The sequence below is a fragment of the Ailuropoda melanoleuca genome, chromosome 2 (genome assembly GCF_002007445.2).
Source record: "Ailuropoda melanoleuca isolate Jingjing chromosome 2, ASM200744v2, whole genome shotgun sequence".
NCBI classification, from domain to species: domain Eukaryota; kingdom Metazoa; phylum Chordata; class Mammalia; order Carnivora; family Ursidae; genus Ailuropoda; species Ailuropoda melanoleuca.
Genome location: NC_048219.1, coordinates 115,279,318 through 115,304,145, shown reverse-complemented (window position 1 = coordinate 115,304,145; position 24,828 = coordinate 115,279,318). Strand labels below are relative to the sequence as shown.

At 34.7% G+C, this 24,828-nt stretch overlaps 1 protein-coding gene and 1 pseudogene across 3 annotated transcripts in view; both read right to left on the bottom strand.

Moving 5' to 3' along the window:
* The window catches only part of ARHGAP15 (Rho GTPase activating protein 15), a 594,053-nt gene that overhangs the window by 302,789 nt on the left and 266,436 nt on the right, over positions 1–24,828 (bottom strand). The gene's annotated exons all lie outside the window — the stretch shown is intronic.
* Positions 4,772–7,869, bottom strand: LOC109489765 (annotated as a pseudogene).

Below are 24,828 nucleotides of genomic sequence, written 5' to 3'. Positions count from 1 at the left end.
TAAGAACCTAGGTCTGTGTCCTTGTTGTGGTTCCTCTGAAGATGGGAGCAGGTTATCTCCCAGCTCCAAACTCCACCAATAAGTGATGAGGACAGAACAAATGTGTTGTTAAGATTTTATTAACACATGGAATATTGTTATGCTAATTTAAACATCTTTGAGGAGTTTTAATGAGTAATGTTTGTGTTTATTAAGTATTGCCCTTTGCAGTATTGTCATTCTGCCATTTAGTCTTTCCCGTGTTTGATTTTAATTTAAGTGAAAAATAATATGCAGAATAACATTAAACTATTAAAAATTTCTGTAATTTGGTTTACCAAAATAGAAACAAAAACTTTTTAGAATTTCACATTTTTTTCCTAATTATAATTTTATTTATTATAAAGAATTTTGAAAAAATAAAGATAGCAAAAAAGCAAATTAAAGTTATTCATGTCTCCACAGACTAAACATAATGGACATTTTAATTTAGTTATTGCCAATCTTTTATAAATAATGATCAAATGTATATGACAACAATCCATGCACAACTTTATGCTATGGATGGATACCTTATGAGTAAAACGTATTTGATGGCTAAATATTATTGGCTATTTCCATTCCAGTTGACCTCAAACGCATGTTGAGACTATCAAAGGTACAAGAGATAATGAGTGATATGTGTTCCCCTCTTTGATAGTAGCATCTTTCCTATCACAGAATAAATTCCACAAATAATTCTTTGTTCAGGAGACTGAGAGGGGTGTCTCTGACCAAATATCCCCCTAGTCATCAAGGACTGATTAAGCATCCATTAAGTGCAAGGCACATCGCTAGAAGCTAGGAATGCACCTCCCCACCCCTCAAGAGCTCACAATCCGTTTGAATAAATAGGACATATGCATATAAAGATAAATAACAATAGAAAATGGCTTATATCAAGCCCCAATGTGCGTGGCACAGACAATGCTCATGTCAAGATTTCAGAGGAGGGAGTAATTACTGCAGACACATTTACATCATGGAATTATACATAAACTGTTGGTCATGATACATTATTCTTTAAAGGTTGATTGTATCAGAACTTTAGTATATTAAGGATATGAATACTACCACTTGGTATGCAAAGTGATATCAGCTTTAATGATCTCAAAGCACATAATAAACATTCTTCAAATGCAGCTTCCTTCCACTATCATAAAGTAATTTTGCAAATGAAGAAAATGAAGCAAATGAGGAAAATGAGAATGCCATTCTATCAAATTGGCATCGTTTTAAATGATAGAATTAAGAGATTACAAAGATCTTGATTTCTAGTTCACTAGCCCTCAGCAAACAATCTTATACAATCAAGGATCTATGCATATGGGAAAAGAACTATGGTGATTTGGTTTCGGTTGTGAAATCTGGAATGCAGATCTTGGAAAAAAGTCGTTTGTTTCTTTACTGTTATGTTAAAGATAGCCCAATTTTAAAGGATCACCCAATATCCTTATTCAGATGTTCTCTTGTTTTTTTTCCCCCCTGAAAAACAACCACTATCCTACTATGAAAAAATATATCTAAAACAGGATTGGGGAATTCAAAAAAATTCCTTCAAATCCTAGAAAGGACTAAAACAATCCTACGTTTGAACTAAGTATCATTCATATTTTGCTTACGATCAATCTTTGACTATGAACCAAAGGGGAATTTATTCCATCTTAATGAAGCTGAAACTGTATGTAGGAAATGTGTACTAAAATATGCCAAATATTCAAATAGTCCTAAAAAATGTTAAATGATATGACTGCAGTGATTTTACAAATAAGTGGATTACCCATTTAGGAGGAAAGGAATTTAATTACTATTGTATTTGGAGACAGTTCGGACTTCATGATGAAGTCATTATATTTGAATTAAATTAAGTAAATATAAAAATTTATGTCAAAATATACCAAGTTCATTTGAAGTGAATATGAATTATTTTTTTGAAATTAATTTTGGCTCTATCTTTATTGAATTGAAATATAGTTATATATTTTGGCTACATTATAGTGAGAACTCAAGGCCTAAAATTGAAGAAATAATGCTTAAAAAAAAAAAACCCAGATTCACATTTTTTTCATCTTGCATCACACTCCACAAGTATCCATTTGATATAGCTGATCAAATAAAGGTTGTCATGGTTATACTAATAGTTAAATTACTTGGTCTCAAAGGTGTTTGTGACCACCAATGGAATTACATTATCATGCTGCATGTCTATCTCAAATTACAGTCTGGTTTGAGTAACTCCTAACATTTTTCTTAACACGTTGAGCAAAGTTAACATAAAACTATGGGTAAAATATCAGTTAGAAGTAAAAGGTCTTCAATTTGTCTTTCCAAAAATGTTTCTTATTAAAACATTTTGTGAGAAAGTATCTGCCTTGTGTTCCCAATGTTGCTAGATGTTAAGTAAATATATGCTGATTATAAGAAAAAAAGTTGCTTTGGCAACTCTCTTATTAAAATGCATTTGTAACCCCCATCTGTCATGAAAGTTTTGAAAAGTTTGTTTACTTTGGATAGCAGCCTTATGCAGGGTTACCCTAGCAAACAATGATAGCAGTCTTCAGAAGTTGCGTGAAGAACAAGCCACTAGGGATCCATTTTTGTTTTAATTGGCACACACAAACACTTTTCTGGTCTGTCAGGAAGATCAAGCTAATATGCATGGAGGGTGTTATATTCTTAGCTTTGGGGAGCAGTAAAGCTCCCTTTATTTAAGTAATTTAAATGATAGACTGCAAAAACTTTGCAAGTCAGAAAAATGTTTTATACTTTCTTAGGGAATATTTGTTTTAAGCAACGGAAAATGTTCTACATATCTAAAGATGTTGAACCTTATGCTATAATTACCCTTTCTTTCTTCTGACTCCATGAAATATTCTTAAATCCACATGCTACTAAATAAGGCCACCAATGGATCCTGAATTTCCCACAACTCCCCCTGTGTTAACAAATGTGTGTTCATTAGTTTCCAGATGTTTATTGGATATGTTTTCAATGTGTTTGGGGTTGATTGAGTTGCACGTACATTTATTGAAACCCTCAGTGACGTCATCATATCAAAATAACCTACCCACGTAAGCAATTTCTTATTTAATAGAAAGTAAAGAAATGTTGGGCTACACACACAAAAGATCTCAAGTGCATTCCAAAATCTAAGGTTTAAGGACAACCTTTCAAGAAACAGTGCATTTTAATTGAAATTGAGTTGTACCTTTGACACCCAAATAATTTGGTGCATGCAGATTTGTTCTGCATAATAAAATTAACCCCATAGTAAACATCCACGTCTCTATCACTTGCCCACTCTACCTTTCTGTTTAACGAAATACACAAACCCAAAATTTATTTCAATCACACAAATGTTAAACAAAAACTCATGTGCATTCTTTTATCAGTAGGAAAATATTTTAAGTACTGAGAAACAGTCTTCTCAATATTCATGAAAGAATACTATCTAAGTAATTAGTAGATAGTTTAGCAGTTTCCACAGTTTTGCAGTCAGCTACACCAAAACTTTTGCCTGTGGTGCTCATATGAAAAACGACAGAAAAAGTGACTAATCGAAGCAGTTGGTGTATAAAGATATCAGCTTAGAGTTTTGTTGCTGTTAACGTTAATTTCTAAACTTGGGGAGAGTAGTTGCCTCTAGATAAACTAATCAACCTAGGACTCATGTTTCCTGGTACCCACCATTCAATCAGTCACTGCCAATCACAGATCAGTTTTTAATCTGAGCTATATTCACTGTGCAAAATTACTCATTTAGTCCCATGACATTTGGAAATCTGCAGCTCCCACTATTTTCAAATTGGGAAGATTTTCATTATGTTATTTATGTAATGCCCAATTTTAAAAATTTAACAAGTAAAAAAGTATAAATACAAAATCTTCCTTACTCCAAAGTATACTAAATTATTGTCTATCCTTCAATATTTTTGATGCATGAATTAACATTTTATATGTGTTTATATTATAATGAAAATATCATGTCATTTAAAATTTTTATGCATATAAATATCTACACTACGATCATCTCCCACATGGATTTAATAACACTATCTTTTGATTTCTCCACCATCTTATCCACACTTTCTCTTCCAGTCCATATTCCATATTGCAGCCATTGTGATCTCTCTGAAATTTGGATCTAATCATCCTATTCCTCTGCTTGATATCATTCTGAGACTACCCACAGATGTTACATTGCAGGGCAAACTTTAATTCAGCCTGCCAGCCCCTGTGTTCTGTGCCACCTACCCACACTGCAGCCCCCTGCTCTATATTTCCCTTTGCATCTCTATGATCCAGCCATATTGAAATTTTTTTGTTCCCGAACTGTCCCATCCTCGTTATCATTTCTTCTCATAGAATAGGTTTCCATTGCCCAGAACCCTCTGACTTCCTCTATCACATCATTCAGATCAATTTAGATGTCACCTTTTCAGAAAGGGGTTCTCTGAAATAGATATACTTCCTAAGCACAGCCATGATATCTTGATCATACTTTATTATAAGAAATATTGGTCTGCATTGCAATTCTCTGTTGATTTCTCTGATCCCACTACTACACTATATTCACTCTGAAGCCAAGGACAATTGTCTTCTAATGTGTGGCTGCACAACCTACACCTAAGAGGCATTAAGTAAATAATAAATAGATGAACATTATCTTCCTTCTACATTTCAGTGAATACATTAAATGCTAATGTTTGATATGCCACAGTATATTTAACTCACCCTGCACTGTAAAAAAAAATTATGGTAAATAAATTTATATTTAGATTTAGCCAGCTGGACTCAGTTTAGATGATCCCAATTTTGTTGGCAACATCCAAAGCATCATAGTCAGAGGCCAGCCGAACATAAGCCTTTTTCTCTCCGTCAGGCCTGATCAAGGTGTTAACCCTGGCCACATCAGTGGCCTTCTTTACAACCATTTGACCTGGTGTTTGTTGGCTTTGACATGTACAGTGAACACAAGCATGTTGTTGTCTTCTCTTTTCTTCATGGCTGACTTGGTAGTCAAGGGGAACTTGATGATGGCATAGAGGTCAAGCTTGTTTCTCCTGGCGGCTCTCTTCCAAGGATATTTGGGCTGCCTTTGGAGATGCAGTATCTTGGGCTGCTGGAAAGTAGGTGACATGAAGATCTTTCTTTTGTGACTGTGGACTTTTTTAAGTACCGTGTTCTTGACCTTCAAAGCCTTTGTTTTGGCTTTGGCTTTGGGAGGGACAGGGGATTCCTTCTTCACCTTCAGTTCCATCTTCATGAAAGGCAGCCATTGTAATAAAATTTGAAGGTTGCAAGACCATTGCATTCTTTTAGGTAACGTAAGTAGTTTATTTTGACATCTACTAATACTACTTTTATTAGAGTAGAGTAGGCAATCTATTACAAAGATTGAGAATCGCAGTCTGAGGCTATATTTTCCCATCACTCCACAAGTCCTAGACTTCAGACAATAGGATTAAATTTGGAGCCAGGAGTTAGGAAGCCTTGGAGTCAGGAAGCACCAAGAGTGGGTCTATATTTCCATACATATCTCTAGAATAGAATGTTCTTGATTATATTACAAAGCCACCATGTGTTCTGCAGGGATAATCTACTAGATGAACCAAGCATCTTACATTATGTATGGACATTTCTGACTGAGAGTTGATAATGTGAAAAACTGGATGGAAGTTTAAGATTTTCAAGAGTTAATACTTAGGTTAATGGATCAAGTCTTTAAAGAACCTCGGTGATGCAAAGGTGCTCATTTCTTGTCAATTAACATTGCACCCATTAATTTCACTAAAACACTATTAACAAGCAAACTGTGGGAGGACAAGTGGTAATTGTTATGTTACCAAGAATTTTATTTAAAAGTATTAGCTAGTTAAAGATACAGTGACTTATGCAGAAATGGGTATTGTCACCACAAGTTTATTACTTACACATTTCCCATTAATAAATGCTGAGATTGCACAACAAGAATAAAAGATGTTGCAGTATGTATCTCCATGCTATTGTAACATATTTGGCCATGATTATGAGTGTTTATAAAACATTCAAGAATTGTTCCATGTCTACTTACATTAATGAGAACACCTGTTAACTTTAGTGCTGTACAGACTTATTTGCATTAGATTTAGGTTTTGCATACTGTACATCACTTTTTGAAACAATTAGATGCTTATAGAGAAATATAGCTGAGTGAAAAACAGCAGCTTGAATGCCTTCCGGCTCAAGACAATTCAACTCCAGATTTCAGGGAAAAACAGAAATCTGCTGAATTACAATACTGACAGTTAGAAATGAATGTAGGTGTATTTTATATTTTTTTACATTCAGAGAACAGAAGATACATATTAAAATCTGTGCTTTACTCTTCAAGTAAAATTACAACCAAGACAGTTTTCAGACAAGGATGCCAACCCGTAATAGATGACAGTGCCACCACAAAGTGGATTCTCCATAGTCTTGGGGACTTCTAACCCAATGATGATCTCTTTACCAGTCTCAGAAAGCTAGGTGATTTCCACAGGTGAAAATGTGCAGACCACTGCCCGCTTGGTATTGTTTACCACGTTGACCATAGGGCCCTTTCCATGTGATGATAACACTGAAAGGAGTGAAGGAGCTGAGGACACTCCCACTCTCCATCCCCTGAGTATGTCACTTCTGAGCTGCCAGTGACAGCATAACCCAAACCTACCCACTTAGAAAAGTACCATAATTCCCTCATGGAAGCCAGTGAGTCTGCCTTATTCATTATTCAGAAAAAACAGTCGTAACTTTTGTAGGTCTCACTCTATTGACACATCTGTCTGCCACTCCCCATAGGATGTTAAAGCTTCTGCGACTTAAATATTTTCAGTTATTGAAAAAGGAGCACTCACACAAATCTGTGGATTCACAGCCTCTATTATCATCATTATATTTAAGAAGTGCAATATTTACATTAATATGACTCGGTTGTTGATACATTCTAAAGATAAATGTGTATTTATGATCTGAAGAAGTGTGATTTATAACTACTTTGTCAGACATAAACAGAGTGCCTCTGTGCTGTTCTAGTAAATGCAGATTAGCCAGGGCACAGATGAACTATCTTCATAGGATTAATTCTACCTTGACCTAGGAAATGAGGAAACTGAGAATTCCCTTTGGAGAATGTGTAGATCACAAGAATGAATGGTATCTATTCTTTCTCCACCGTCTCACTATGTAGTCTGGGAAGAATAACAAATATTAGGTGAGGATTTGGGGATCAACTAGTGAATTTTTTTTAAGATTTATTTATTTGAGAGAGAGAGAGCAGTAGGGAGAGGGAGAAGGAGAGAAAGTCTTAAACTGACTGCACTGAGCATGGCGCCCCGCACGGGGCTCAATCTTACGACCCTGAGATCATGACCTGAGTTCAAACCAAGAGTTGCGTGCTTAACCAACTGCACCACCCAGGCGCTCCTCAACTAGTGAATTTTTGTTGTCTGGAATCCAAACCTATGTAATTCAAAAAGTTAATACTATAGTAAAACCTCACTTTTAGATTCTGAAAATTTTGAAATTGTATTTAACCAAGTACTTGACAACCTAGTTTTTGCCCTCCATAAAATAGCATCATTATTCATGAATGATGATACATTAAGCATGTGTGTAATTAGGAAGTTCACAAATGAGGAGAAATTTCTCTTTTCTCATGAATTCTAGGCTTAAGTAAAGGGAAAATTTTGAAATTTTTTTTCTGAAACTATGCAAAAATGATAATTCTGTCTATTGGAGAAAATCCCTAACTATTTATTCAAAAGGGTTATCTTTAAACAAACATGAAAAAAGTATCTGGCATTTTGTTTTTTTATTTTTTTTTAAAGATTTTATTTATTTATTTGACAGTGATAGAGACAGCCAGAGAGAGAGGGAACACAAGCAGGGGGAGTGGGAGAGGAAAGAAGCAGGCTCATAGCAGAAGAGCCTGATGTGGGGCTCGATCCCATAACGCCGGGATCACGCCCTGAGCCAAAGGCAGACGCTTAACCGCTGTGCCACCCAGGCGCCCCAGTATCTGGCATTTTAAACACTATAGTGTAGTGGTATATTATATATAATACAATGGTGTATAAAATATAATTTAATGGTACTTAAAAAACCACTTGTGATTATATGGTAGACAATGACATCTGTCAGTTGAGCAACAGGAAACATATTGAATAATGGAGACATTTGACATTTGGAATGACATACACATTACTCCATACTAAATACATGCAAAAACACTTAATACTCTCTATTTTCCCACCAACCAAAATGATATTTGTGTTAAAAATAGAACCATTTAAAAGTGTTGCACTTAAAAAAAATATTGGTTGCATTATTAGTGACTATATAGGGGGATTACATAATTTATTGCCTAAACTGTGATAATTTTGAAAGCAAAAGAGGTATTATTAATAGTTACACCGGGACAATAGGTCTATTTTGTATACATTGGGACATATGGATCAATATTTATCACACACAACAGGAGGCAGCAATCCAACAGCCAATGTTCTTTAGGGGCCTAGTCAACACCTACTAATGTCAAATTCTAGGAACTGTGAAGTATTCCAAAATAAGTTAGCAGTGACCTTTGCTCTTAAGAAGCTTATAATCTGGTGTGACAATTAACACTAACATGGGAAAACACTGAGAAACAATAATTATGATTCAACACGGGGCCTATGTACTCATTTTTAAGGAACAAACCACAGTTTCTCTCAGGGTAAACTGGAGTCTTCAGGGAAGAAGTCTGGAGAAAGTTCTTACAACGATAGATGAGACTTAGTAGAAGAAAGGAGGGGACAAGGAAGGTGACGGGAACAGTTTGTGCAATCGCTGAGAGGGAGGAAAGAACATAGCATCTCTAGAGGACATTCAAATGCTGTTCCTAAGTCCTCTTTGTGGGTTCTTTTCCCTTCACTCATCCTTAAATGGAGGTGTCCATCAACATTCTCTCCTAAGCTTTGATTCTTCTCACTTAAGGACACACTCCTGAGTGACATTACCAACTCCATTTTGTTTGAATCTGAGTTATAAACTGATAAATCCTTAATTTGTATCTCTAGTTCAGACATCTTTACCTATTCAGTATCTATTTGGTATCTATTTCAGTGTAAGCTGCCATTATCCCTGGTCTGACGGCTCTATTGCTAGTTTGTGTTTTTACAAGCCATTCTCTACATCCTCTTATTAGTGAATTCTTGATTTCATCTTGGAGATCTTTGTAAGTAGATTCTCATGCTCACTGGGACCTAAAGATCAGACCCTAGGAGTAGGGCCCCAGAATCTGTTTACAGAGTTCCACATGTAATTTGAAAGTTACTTGCTGCTCTAGACTTCAGGTAGATGATCTCCAAACCCATACCTGTCACATGTCATTTAAAAGTCACTGATTGGATTCCTATTATCCTAAGATAAACTTAAATTCTTTAATATAGACCACCAAGTGCCTCACAACTTCTCTCTCTTTCTCCAACCTTTTCTCTTTGAGTCCTCTACTTACTAACTACATAACTTTGAGCAAGTTATTTAGAATCATTGTGTCTCAATATTCTCACGACTAACTTGATGAAAATAATAATACCAAACAGGACCATTGTGAAGACCATATGAGATATAATCCAGAAAAAGAATTTAGCATAGTACCTGGTACATAGATAGTACTTTAAAATACTGTGGTTATTGTTATTTGATGCTTTGGGTTCCCTGGATAAACTTACTGTCTTCCTTCAGGAAACTAGCCAAATATCACGTACTCGGGAAAGGCTTTTCTAACCTCAGTAGGTCAAAAAGGAAGCATCCCTCTGTTCATCCATACCTACTCCATCATGGTGTTTATCCCACGATAAAACTTATCAAATTTCTCTCCTGATGTTTGTTACACTTTAAACTCCCTGGTGACAAAGACCATGTGTTCCCAGCACTTAGCAGATCATTTGGAATACCACGGGCCCTCAAGAAAGGGTTATGGATTGAATGGAAGCTCAGTTGACATAGGTTAATACTGTAAAGTTGTGATATTCAGATAACAGAAGACCTTTAAATTTAGAAAGTGATTTGTTCTGTTAAGCAAGAGTAAAGCAATGCTAGATCCTGGAGCAGATCTATCAGTAGAGTGAGCATAGGCTCAGAGGAGCAGAGGCATTCTCTTAAAGCTAGATCTGTATTGCAACTTCCCTAGTCATCGGCATGACTCTTTCTTCCCAGGCTGTGCCAGGCCAGCTCTTCTGAAAAGATGATACACCACTTCTGTCTGATGTAGAGCAACTCTTCCATTGTCTCCTGGGCTTTCTGGTTCTCAGCCTTTTTGCCCTTCTTTTTACACAGTTCAAGCTGCTTGCTTCCTTGCCTTTGATTTAGATGCTACCTTGTGAGGTGCTTGCTATTTGAATTCAGATCTTTATCTCACCTCACAGTGACTTGACATGATCTCAAGTCCTGACAAATAAAAACACACCCTGTCCTTACTCGCTGAGGCTTCGTTCAGTAAGTGTATCCTTATCCTGTTTCTTGGCTTCTGATTCCCTAGTCTGGTGGCTTACACAGTACACCAGACCCTCTCAGCTGGCAGGAGTCCTTTTGCCAGTATCCTTTTTAGGAACTGGGTCTCTTCTGAGCATCTCTCTGATTCTCTCTCCCTGCCCCCCCTTCTTTAACTCCACCTTCCATCTGCCTCATCCACCTAAATTACTAGACACGTAACCAAACAATAATCCATACTTGCATTCAAGGCAGATGGTCATATGAGTATCTGAAAATGAGCCATTTCAGTGTATTCATTGATTATCAAATTGGCCTGTGAAATATTCTTGTTATTTCAGGTTGGAACTCACACTCTAACTCTAACAGCCTGGGCTGTTTTCTGTCGTCTTGGTTTTTGTTTCTGTATTCTGTCCAGCAGACACCCTTCCTTTCGATAGTATCAGTTTGACTTTTCCTTAGCACTTGTCTCAACTATAGTTATTCACCTGCTTCATCAAGGTGGTTCTATTGCCATTAACTGGATTTTTCCTGACCCCCAAAAAATAATCATAATCCCTAAATAAATGATGTCTAAAGTTCATCAATACAGTGAGTTGCTCCCCTAATTTTTGAGGCTTACTATGCACCGTTGCATAGTTTATCATTCTCTAGGAACATGAGGAGCAGGACGTTAAACAGAGTATTTTCCCATCATTACAACCAGTATCTGGCTTGTAATTTGCTACTCTTGATGAATGGTTCATGGCATTGGATTAATATTTTCCTGAATTACATCCATAAAGTTGTCTAAAAATGTTTGAGTTTTAATTAGATTAAGTTTATATGTAGCTTGTGAATTTACCTGAAAGCAGATGAGGGAGATATTAAAAGAATTTACTTCAAAGTATAAGAAAACACTGCCCAGGAGGTATAGTCTCATGATGGCTTTCAAACTTTTTTGGCTAAGATCCTTGGTAAGAAATATATTTTACATTGTCAGTTAATACCACTTCTCTGATTGTCTCACCCTCTCTTTCTCAGATACACAAATTCTGTCTGCCTATCTATCTATCTATCTATCTATCTATCATCTATCTAATATTCTATATATATAATATTCAATACATATACTATGAGTGTGTGTATATGTGCATATATGTGTATCATATACTGAAACAAAACTTAGGACCTAATACTTCTCCTCACAATAGGTATATGAAATACCGTATGCATTTCTAGTCTAGTCTATTCTTCCTTTAACTGATTTCTAAAAAAAATACTGGTCCCAACCAACTAAATTGGTTTCTTCACCCACTAAAGGGCCTTGAATGTAATTTGAAAAACACTGGCCTAGTGAGTAATGAAAGATGAAATAATCTTCAAGCTCTGCTCTTTGACGTTCTCTCTCTCCATCTCTCTCTCTCTCTCCTCCCTGGTTTATAAGATGCTTTAAAATGTCTCCGTATATAATTTAACAGTTGAATATTTAAACTTATGGAAAGACTCCAGAATATTTGTCATGTTTTTAGCAATTAGGCCTGAGTGATCTGTAATCCTGTGTAGGGGATTCTGCTCTGATAAGTTATTTCCTGCCTTTTCAAAGTAGAATTAGGATGTGGTTCTTTGGAATTTGGCTTAGACCCTGGCTTTTCTAAATATTCCTTAAAGCAAGAGTTTCTTTATAAAAGAAGAAACAAAGACTTGGGGGTAATGTGCTTTTGGAATGTATTTGAGATACCTCACCATGATCCAAAGAGGGAAAAACCAAAAAAGTTAAAAGCCTGGCAAACTATCACAGGCAGAGAGGGCGCTATTTGTTTTTAAGTCCCATGTATTGAAACAATGAGTGCGCTCCACGCTGCATCCTGCAACACCATGATACAAAGTCTGGGAGTAGTTATTAGCATGTGTCTGTGTGATGGGAGAGGGAAAGCTAAACATTTTAATAGTGCTATGGCCTCTCCTTCTCAAGTTTCCATTAATGCAAATACAGCACATGTGGTTTAATTCCCAAGAGCCTTGTAGGACACAAATCACAGATGTGGAATAAACATTATCAGAGAATATAACTCCAATGTCTTCTCCTTGCCATCAACAGATGCCCTTATGCTCCCATGATGTCAGACAGATACCTGATATGCTATCTTGAAGAAAATCTTTGAAAGTCAGGGTTCTCAAAGGGCTCATGATGGCATGATTTGAAAGTAGGCTCCAAAGACTTCTTGGTAAATTATGGCAGAGGCTTGGACTACATCAAGGCTTTCAGAGAACACTCACTTCTATGATAACTAAATATAGCAAAATTTACTCATCCTTTATGCATCAAAATTACCAGAGATATATGTATGTTCTGTGTGGAATACACTGTTCTTATAATGTATCCCAGACAATATGATAGCAGAAGACTGACAAAATGGAGCTGATATATCTCAGATATTCAATAAATTTTCCCCCAGCTATCCTGAATCTTCTATGCCGTCTTACAGATGATAACAGCTCACAGTGATTGCTACTCTGAGGTCACACTCTTTTCCTTCTCCATTTTCCATTGTCTCCCCATGACATTCTTTCCCAAAATTCTAAGGCTTAAAAATGGAGTAAATTGAGTCTCTGCTATATAGCTCATTATCATGACTACATTCTAAAACTGCCACTACATCCGAAAAACTTGGGTAATTTCCTTATATATTGATGAACTGCATTACCCATAGGTGAGACTTCAGCATCCATGTGCAGACCTGACCTTAAAACTTATATTGACAATATAGTCAATTGTCATGTAGTGTGATTCCAGGAGCATTAAGAAGCCTCTTTGGATGACAAACTAATTCCCTAAAGCTGCTGTATCAGGACTGGAAATTTAATGATTAGGTTATTCCTTCAAATGAAGCCTTTTAAACAGTTAAATGGAGGGATGATCTTTTTGTATGGTTATTTGTTCATATATTGGCATAATATGTACATTGGAAAATGTATTAAAACAAATTATTTCTAATAAATACAGTTTATGAAAATATTAAAAATAAGTCAAATTAGAAATATGAAAATGAAAATTAAAACCTACCTCTAATCACACTACTCAAAGACAACCCTTTTAATATTTAATGTACTTCTTTCTAGACTTTTTTTTTTAAGATTTTATTTATTTATTTGGCAGAGATAGAGACAGCCAGCGAGAGAGGGAACACATCAGGGGGAGTGGGAGAGGAAGAAGCAGGCTCATTGCAGAGAAGCCTGATGTGGGGCTCGATCCCACAACGCCGGGATCACGCCCTGAGCCGAAGGCAGACACGCTTAACCGCTGTGCCACCCAGGCGCCCCTCTTTCTAGACTTTTGTATGCAGGTAATAAATACATTTTATATTATACTAGCCAGATATAGGCCAAATTAAATATACAATATTGTGTCTTGTTTTTATTTTTAAATAAGATTTTTTTGTTTAAATTTATGATTTATTTTTCTTAGAAGAGATTCTTAGAGTTACTGCATCACAAATACACTTTTGGAAGGCTACGGAAATGCATTCTTAATGGCTTTTCAAGGGTTGTTCTCAGCTGTACTGCCTCACTAAAATTTAGGAATGAGACTATTTCAAATCATATTTTATCCTAGTTAATATAATATTGTATGTATAATTATCATTTTTTCCTTAGAATTTGTTGCTTGTATTCTTTTACATTTTTCAATTATAGGATTTTTAAAATTTACTTAAAGAGTACTAAGTTTATTAAAACTTGATTATAATTACTATAAATATACTCCCCAATTTATTTTGAAAATCACTTCTAATGAAATTATTTATATATAAAAGTATTATTTTTAATTTTTACATTGTAAAATTTAGAATTGTTCTTTTGTGATTTTTCCAATTAATATTTTAATTCTTAGAATTCCTAACGATCCAGATATCAGATCTTGACTCATTTTTTTTTTGCTATTTGTTATGATTTTTTAAACATACGTATACTTAATTCTTCTCAAATATGTTTAGTTTTTTGAGTACACAAGAATCTACTGTTTTTAAATTTTTTTCCAAATAATGTATTATAGTAGCAGTATTCATTAATTAATTTTTTCTCTCCCTGTAGTTTTGTGATTCTCCTGTTATCATAAAGATGCTATGGTCTTTTTTGGGCTATGTGTGATTTCTCTCTTGACTTACATTATTTCAACTTTTAATTATTCTTATTTTAGATTTTCCCTGTACCTCATGGGGCATGTTTCCACTATTATTCCTTTTATGAGTTTTTAAAACTCTTTATAACTCTAAAACTTTTTATTAAAAGATTTTATTTATTTAACAGAGAGAGAGAGAGCATAAGGAAGGGGGAGGGTCAGAGGAAGAGGGAGAAATAGACTCCCTGCTGAGCAGGCATCCCGACATAGGGCTCGATTCCAGTATCCCAGGACCCGAGGATAATAACCTGAGCCCTAGCCAGACGCTGAACTTACTGAGCCACCGAGGTGCCCAACTCTAAACCTTTTAAATAAACTTTAATTTTTTATTCTCTTCTCCACACTATCCCATCGGGATTCTGATAGTATTGTATATTAATTTGGAAAAGATGAAAAATTTGCAAATAGTAAGACTTCCTCTTCAGAAACCAAGTATGTCTCTCTATTTTAAGGTTTTACTTATATCTCTTAGTATATTTGTATAGTTTCACTCATATAGACACATGTAGTCTTAGGTATTACAAACAGAAGAATGGAGAGAAACTTGAGGTAATATGTATTTTCGAGAAAAAGGAAAACTATAACTCCAAAGAGAGAAAATGCTCAGAAGAAGTAGATGGGGAACATTTTTTGTGCTGCGGCATTTAGCATGAGGCCAACGATCTCTCTGCTGATGATGCCAAGGAGTCCCAAACCACTCGTTCCCCTGTCCTATTCATTGTCTGGCCCCTGGTAAGCATCCCCCATAGGACACAGTCCATGTAAATAAGTCCAAGCTAACTAGTGGAACAACCTAATCCAGTGCCATGTTGATTTTCTGGTAACAAATAATAGAATTCTTAATACCCAAATTGTACCATTTCTACTGCTCAGAGTTTCTTGTTCTTAATCAAGGTAGATAAAACTCCTCTCCATCAGCAGCTGCAAAAACATTCTAATTTTGGACCAAAGTCTCTATCTCTCTCCAAAAATCTATTTCCCAAGTTACTGTAAACTCTTCATACACAACCTTTTTAACCGTCATGTAGTATTTCATCATTTGGATATATCTTATCCCATTTTCAAATTTGGGGAGTATGGTTTTAATTTCTTTTGTATCTTGATACTATCTAACAAAATAGGAGACTATGACTTCAAGTACAAATGCAGAATGTAAAAGAGACAGTAGAGCTCGAGCCAATATAGCTCAAGTTCAAATACACGGGGTCTATGGATAACACTTCGTGGTCAGATCTGCGCCTGCCTGTCACAAACTCATGTCCTATCCAAAAAAGAAAAAAAGACCTCATATTTCAAGCAAATGGGAGAAATCACAAATTTGGGCAATGGTGGTAACTTGATGGCACACAGAGAACAAAATGAAGCGAAATAAATGGACAAAACAACAACAACAAAAACAGGCAGGTTTAACCGAACAACAGAGGACAGAGAACAACAGGGCACAGGCCAGACCAACCACAAAAGAGACCAGCAATGATTCTCCCCAGAGTGTAAACTCTGTACAGGCCGTGAATTTTGCTTCTGTATTCACTACAGTGTCCCCAGGACCTTGAATAAAGTTGGCACAGAGTAGAAGTGCTTAAATGAAAATATGCTGAGATGCCCTTCAACAGATGACTGGATAAGAAGATGTGGTCCATATATACAATGGAATATTACTCAGCCATCAGAAAGAACGATTACACAAAATTTGCAGCAACATGGACGGGACTGGAGGAGATTATGCTAAGTGAAATAAGTCAAGCAGAGAAAGACAATTATCATATGGTTTCACTCATTTATGGAACATAAGAAATAGGAAGATCGGTAAGAGAAGGAAGGGAAGAATGAAGAGGGGGTAAAGAGAGGGGGAATGAACCATGAGAGACTGTGGACTCTGGGAAACAAACTGAGGGCTTCGGGGGGGCGGATTGGGATAGCCGGTGATGGGTATTAAGGAGGGCACATATTGCATGGTGCACTGGGTGTTATACGCAAATAATGAATCATGGAACATTTCATCAAAACCTGGGGATGTACTGTATGGTGACTAATATAACAAAATAAAAATTATAAAAAAAAAAGAAAAGAAAATATGAAAGACAAGGAAAGTAGGAATATTTTCTTATTCATGATGAGGCTAAGTAAGTGCGTCATTTCACTTAGATACCATCTTGCAAAAGATGAGGTGGCAGGGCAGATTCCTGAAGAGGTTACATCTATGAAGATTGAGATAAATGCATAGGCAAGTGTTAAGTACTTTCATTTTTGTTGTTTCCTTTCACTCCCCCCCCCAAAGAAATGGGGGATCCAGAGCAAATTGAATTAAGTTATTGAGTGCAATGATGTTCTTTTTAAAAATATTTGCTTTATAAGAAGTGATTTTGACCCCATTACAATCATCTCCCTTATATCTGTTACCTCAGTAGCTGTAGGCAATTAACCATCTCTCATGAATACTTCCTTTTCCCGGCTTTTTCCTAATTCCGTAACTCCTTCTCAGTCTTCTTTGCTATCCCCCTAAACAACATTTTCTTAACTTAAAAGTTTATTTTATTGCAGTGTAACTACTGATATTTTTTTTAAATTGCTCACATAAATCCAGTCCATCCAGAAGGGAAATGTGAAGTGTTTCTAGCAATGCAGTCACAATTGGCATGCCCCACCCAAAGGTCTTCCACTGGAGTTTACAGAAAATCTAAATGTAGTTAAACCACAAGCTAGCTATTCTTATTCTCTGGGCCATAAGAGATTTTGAAAATCAGTCTGGTTTTTAAAAACCCATTAAATGTTGATCATGGCTGGGAAGACCAGTGAACTGATTTCTGAAAACGAAGTTAGGTTATTACTGGACATAATTTATCCTAAATGATTACTGCCATCGGGAAGACCTTGAGGTAGGGGCTCTTCATGAGTAATATAAGTGCCACTTGTGTAAAAATGACTGTGTGTCCTCAGAGCAGTAGCGTGCTAGAGACTTCCCCACTGCTTCTTCCTTACCCATGGTACTCAGACCCAAGAGCTGGAAGGAAAATGCTTCCTTTGGGTCCAAATCCTTCTTTCACTCTGACCACTTCCTAGGTGCCCTCAATCACTGACATTTTTTTTAACATGGTACCAGCAGATAAACAGTGATTACCACATTAGCAAACCATTCTTTCTAACCTCTGCTTAGTTTTCCCAGAAAACCATTCCTCATATACCTTAATTTGTTTACTACGTACCTATAGATATTTAATCCATTTGTTCTCTATTACAAAAACCAATGCTACAACGAACACTTTGGACACATAACTATTTACACAAGTGCAAGTGTGTGATAGATTCTTAAAAGTGGAAGAGCAGGATCAAAGATTATAGACAATTTTTAATAAATTCTTCCAGATTCTATTCCAAAACTGCAATTACACTAATAATGGTCTTTCAAAACTGGACATTATGGATCTTTCAAATATTTGTCAAACTGTTCAGTGGAAATGGTGTCCCACTGAAGGCTGCAATTCTATGACTCAGTGTTGGTAAACATTTTTTCACATAAGCCCATTAGAAATTTTAATAAATTTTTATTTTACAATTTCTTTCAATTTTTATGCGCAGGTTGGCATGTTTCTTGTCATGTTTCTCCTTCTCTTAATCATTTGGAGGTGTTCTCTCTGTATCTGTCCTTGCAACTATATTGTTTTCAGCCGTCATTTTTCTTTCCTTTATTCATAGTGTCTTTAGTCATATAAAGGATTTTAATTTTATATGTTTATATATGTCAGGAGTTTTTGTTCTTCTAAAAGTTTTTATTTCTATTGCTGGCATATTTTTGTTTTAAGCAGGTGTTGAATTTTATCAAGAGGTGTTTTTTTTTTAAATATTGAATAAGACGATCATTTGGTTTTTCTCCTTTAGCGAATTATAGTAAGAATGAACAAAAACAGATTTTCTCGTGTTGGAGATATTTAACTCTTGGGATTAGTATTTCATTTGGTTAATAAGATTTGGTTGCTAATGTAATATTTAGAAATTTTAGCATCTTATTCGTCATTATGATTTACTTGCAGTTAGTTTTGTTTTGGAGCTATCCCTGTTTGATTTTGTTTTCAGGTTACACCAGCCTCATAAAATAAATTGGGAAGCTTTCCATCTTTCTATGAGAAAGTGTTTATGTAATATGGGGATTGCCTGGTATTTAAGTTTGGTGAAATGTATCTATAAAAAGTGTTTGTTCCTGATGCTTTTTCAGGTATAGATAATTTATCACTTTAAAAAATTCTTCTACGATAAATTTCTATTCAGTGTTTCTATTTCTTGAATAAAATTTGAGATTTAAATTTGCCTAAAAAATAATCCAGTTCATCTAGGTTTTCTGAGTCACTTAACCAACTTCTATGCAAATCTATTAAAAAGTCATTTCTTTTTTGTAGTCATTTTCTTATTTCTAACATAATGTTGTCTTTTCTCTCTTCTTGGTTATAATAGCCATTTTTCTAAATTTACTGTTGTTTCTTTTTAAGAGCACAGCTTTTAATTTTATTGATAAAATTTGCTTCATTTGTGGCTAACTCCATCATCATTTTTTGCTTTTATCTTTATAAGGTTCTTAATTACATTTTATTTGAGGCTATTTTGATTTTTTATAACTTTAAACTTTTAAATTTTTGTTAAATTATTTACTTATTTTTTAAAATTTCTAAATAAATGTATGAGGTTGATAAATACTTCTTTAAAAGCTACTTGTATTCCACCACTATTTTTGACTTTAAACAAAAGATTCAGGCAATGGCTGACTGGCTTTAGATCAACCTCCCCCCAGAGAAACACACACACACACACTCACACTCCCAACATACACATAATACTTCTCTTTGAAGAAACTGAATAACCAATAAGGCACAGAAAATGTATGAACCAAGATTGTGAAGAGAATGGAAGCCCAGAGAAGGGAGCTCAGAATTTGGTCTCTCTTCCTTTCAGATATCCTTCATGTAAAAGCTATGGATGGTAGGCTGAGAAGTTCATCAGAGCTGGTAGTGGTCTCACAGGGCTTGATAAACAAAACTGGAGTTCAGGATCTACTAAGGTGGAGAGGCCCTGTGGATTTCAGTTGGAACCCTGAAGTATTGTGCCCCAAGCACATTAAATGAGCCAGAAATACCCAAGCCCTTACAAAAGCAGGACCCCAGTATTGAATTAGCTTCACCTTTGTTTGGATAAAGATGATCTGCTCCTAGTCTAAATCACCTGCCATAAATAAAAAATAAATCCCCTCTGAAAGAAAATGTCAACTAGATTCTTCAATTACCTCTCTTACTTTCCATACACAATGTTCCACACATGATTTAAAAAGGTAGGTTTGCAGTAGGTAAATGATTGACAACAAATAGAAAAAATAATGAGAAAAAAAGATCTATAATCAATCTAGATATTCCAGTTGTAAAACATCATACAGTATATTCAAAAAATAAATGAGATTGAAAGTTTTGGCAGAGAATTGGAAATGATCGATAGAATGAAATGAATTTTAGAACTGAAAATATAATAACTGAAATTAAGATAGATTTCTAGCAGATTCTATATTGGGAGAAAAATGAACTCAAATTAGGTCAGAATAAAATATGCAGACTGAAGCATAGAAAACAAAAGAATAGAAAATAGTGAGGAGATCATAAGATATGAGAAAAGGTCTTTGAGATTTGTAATTGGAGTCCCAGCAAGAGAGGAGAGAGAGAATGAGAAAAAGCTATATTTAAAGCTAGTGACAGAATTTTCCCAAACTGCTTAAACACATCAAGCCACAGATTCAAGATCACTGCAAATCCAGAGCAGGATAAATACAAAGAAAACCATCCATAGTATATTACAATTAAACAGCTGAAATCTAAAGCACAAGAAAAAAAATATCTTAGAAACAAGCAGGAAAAAGAAGCGGTATTAAGTGGCAATAATGAATTACCAGTTAATATTGGTAGGAAAAATTAATTCTCGTTAGAATAACAAGAGAAAAACACATAAGCAAGTTATAGCTAATGTGATAACTCTAATAAAGAGACAATGTCCGTATATAGTGATGTGAAGTCTGGGGTTTTTGTTTTGTTTTGGTGAAAAAAAATTGATTAATTTATCATCTTCGCACAACAAATTAATGATTACCCTAAACACTTGTATTTAGACAAGCATTTTCTGTTAAGTTTCATAAACACAGAACTAAAGGCTGTGGTTCTTAAAATATAAATCATGCCATGGTCTTTAAAATATACAATTTTCTAAGTTCTCTAAATAATTTAGCCTTTTCTATTATATTTACATTTTCATTATCACCATGTTTGAAGATAGCATGATCATATAAATCATTGTCATCAACAAAACCTAACCTTAACCTTAATTAACCCTTACTTCCTTCAGATTTTATTCAAATGTCACATTTTCTAAGGCCTCCTCTAGCCATCCTATTTAAATTTCTGATTTCTGCTCTTTGCTTTAATTTTCTCATTGTCATAGCACCATCATTATACTACAGATTTTGCTTTATCTTATTGTTTTGCCTATTTTCAGCCTCACCAAACTAGAATGTAAACTTCATGAGGGTAGGCTTCTTTTCTGTTTGTTATTTCCTGCATCCCGGTAGCCATCCCAATACTTGGCACATAGCTGTGTATCATGGCTTGGCACAAAGAAGATGCTCAATTAAGTATTTGTTGAACGAATAATCAATCACAAATTTCCCAATGTTTTCCCCGTCCAGCTTGGAATGTTAGTGTTCTATCCAGAATACTAGAAAATGCTCACTTGGAAGAGGATGTATTGTAATAGACAACCACATAGACTACTGTCAATCAATGAATACATTTTTACATTAGTCCCAAAGATGAATTGTTGACTATGTGCATGTTTCCACATCAGTAGCTGATGAAATACCAGATGTAGTTTCAGACTTAACAAAATAAAAAATAAAGTAGATTTTTCATATTACAAAGAATATTCCATTTTATAAGAGAATTTACCATGGCGTTTAAGTGGTAAATTTTTATAATACATTTAAATTAAAATATCATCAATGTCCAGGTTTTTTACATTATTTTCTAAAATAATGCATGTGAATACTAGTTTCAGAATGACTTTAAGTTGGGTCTTAAAAAAATTATCTCAATTTCATTTACATTAAAAGATAAATATATAATAGGGGATATATAGGTGCATAATCATATTTCTTGTCTTCAAGAAGCTTATATTATGATATAGGAATGATCTTAAAGCATGTAACATTTACATGAAGCTCAACAAGTTTGATTAAATAAATGGGTAAGCCCAGTTAAAGGACCACTAGAGATATTCCCTTGTGAAATTAATGCTTCTAATATGACTGTGTCTCCACTTCTGTTTCTGACATAAATTAATAAGATTCTATTTGGCTAAAAAAAAAAGATTCTCTCATTAGTGTCCCATCAAAAATAGCACCATTTGCCTCATTAAATTTAATGAGGTTGTTGTTGTTGTTGTTGTTTTTCCATTGGTAGGTGTGGGTGTGTGATATATGTGTCAATGTGTTAGACTTGTATCTTTGAAGAACATGCTTACATAGACTAGCTATTCTCTGAGCTAACGTTGCTTTACAGTAAGCTATTTCTAGAAGGTGGTGGCACCTTAATGGGTTTGGTAATACATCTTTCACTTCATTCTGAAAAAAAACGAAAGTGCCAGAGACCAGTGCCTTTTATATCAACTCCTCATAATTAAACAATGTTATTAGGATATTTTACATTGTACGTAATATATGTAAGATACATACTTCAAACCAAGATTTAAAGAAAAGGAATATATCCTCCTCTTTTATCAATAGTCCCAACTAAACAAAAATCTCAAAATAATAAGGGGATTGATTCAAGCCAGCATTATTCCTTGCCAAATAGCATTAATTTTTTTTTTCTTTTGAAGGGCTAAAATATTATGTCATTATTATAGTGATCAAGTCTTCTGTTTTCAACTTATAAAAATTAACATGATTCTTTTATGCTTATATATAAATTCTAATCAAATGCCGCCAATACCATCTGTATTTAAAGAGGTCACTTCTTGTCTTTTTTGCAATCTACAAAGTAGACTCTTAAACACATACATAATGTTGATGTATTTAAAAAGCATATGCAGTGTCTGTGGAGTTTTTAGTTCATTTGAACTTATCTTTGGCAAAAATGATTGAGGATTAATTAGCACAATTAAGGGAAAAAAAGAGATCTGAGAAATTAGGTGCTAGACAATCCTTAATCCAATCTCAGCTTTTAGATGGGATTAAATAGTTTCTAAGAGGTAAGAATATGTTCCAAAAATAGCTGCAAACTTAGATACCTGTAGCCTAAAACTGGAAGAAACTTTAAGAGTCTTTCCAGAGTTCTCAATAAGGAAGGATTAGAAGAAAAATCCAGAAATAAGAAAGTGCACAAATTCAGTATGTGGATTGAAAATGAGGGAAGGAAGGGAGAAGGGAGAAAAAGAGGGAGAAAGAGAAAGGGAGATTATGATTGCCAAAGAAGAAATGTGTAGCTTTCTTCAGATTAAATACTTTGGGTTTGAATACAGCCAATTCTATCCTGAGAAGATAATAAGCAGATAGCATGGCATATGGGATTGTGCACAGACACTGCAACCCCTGTTCTCATTCCCTCACAAAAAGAGTCGGGATAAACAGATGAAAAATAAACAGGAGTCAGATTCGAAAATCCCACATCAGAAGAAAAATCCTTCCAGAGAACAGGAGAAAACATCATCCATAAAATGCTACATTCTCAGGGAAAAAATTTGGGAGCTTAGACCTATTGAAACAAGGACAAAAAAAGAAGGAAAGATGATCAAAGAAAAATTGATTTAGAAAAAACATAAAATGAGAGTTTTCAAAGCTTAAAATAAGAATTAAGTGCTAAAATGGAAATTATTGGAGAAATTAAACAGCAATAAAGTCTCAAAGAATAGAATAGGTATAATGATATGCTGAAGAAAATACATGAAAAAAACGAGATCAGTTATTGGATGTAATACTGGAAAGATTTCATAAAGATGGTAGACAGAATACAACCATTAATTCTACTTTCCTGTCATATTCCCCTCAAAGCAACAAAAGCCGATATCTATATGAAGACTATCCCAAGTTTGTTTTTTTCTTTTTCAGTAGGGGAAGGGAAAGCATGCAAGTATTTCAGTGCCTTTGTATGTGAACATAAACTTGACCGGGTACTTGTATAACACTTTCATTTTTACCCAAACCCTCAGGTTTTGTCCATTATTTTCTGAATATGAAAGTCAATATGGAGAAATCTGAAGCTAGCCTGTTTTTTGCTATAACAAGTGAGTTCATGTTTCCATAGGCCTACAGTACTTTTTTCTTTATCCATGAAGTCTGGTAATTCAGCAAAGATGTCTCTTACTATTAAAATTCTATAACAAAATTTCTTGGGACATATTCATTATATCTACTTGTAATTCAGGTTTCTCTCTATTTCAGTGAAATTTTCACCTGTCACATCTTTGGATATTTCTGTTCCAGTTTCTTGAAATTTCCTTTTTTCGAGTGCACCAGTGATGAGTTTATAACATCTCCTATGTCGTTTTCTCCTATCTATTGCCTTCTATAAATGGAAATGAATGTGCATCAGTTAATAAATTTTCTTATCAGTTAGTATTTTTATCACACACTCCCAAGTTTTGTAACCTAACGCTCATTTTTAAAGCTTGTAATTCCAGTTTTTATGTCTCTTTTAACCCAAATATTTTCAGAAGAGTGTGTTTTGTTTGTTCAGATGTTATTACTTTCAAGGCAAGAGATTCTTTTCAGCTATTTTGTTTGCTTTTAATTTCTAATTATAGAACATCATGGTTTAGAGACATGGCTTTTACATTTTAAAAGTAGAGCCACCATATGGTCCAGCAATTCTACTTCTGGGTATATTTTTGAAGGAAATAAAATCACTATCTTGAAGAACTATTTGCTCTCCCATGTTATCACATCATTATTCACAATAGGCAAAACATGGAACAAATCAAGTGTCCATCAGTGAATGAATGGATAAAGAAAATGTGGTATACGTATACATTGGAATATTGTTAAGCCATAAAAAAGAAAGAAATCCTGCCATTTGTGCCAACATGTATGAAATTTGACGGCATTATGCTAAGTGAAATAAATAAAATAGAGTTCTAAG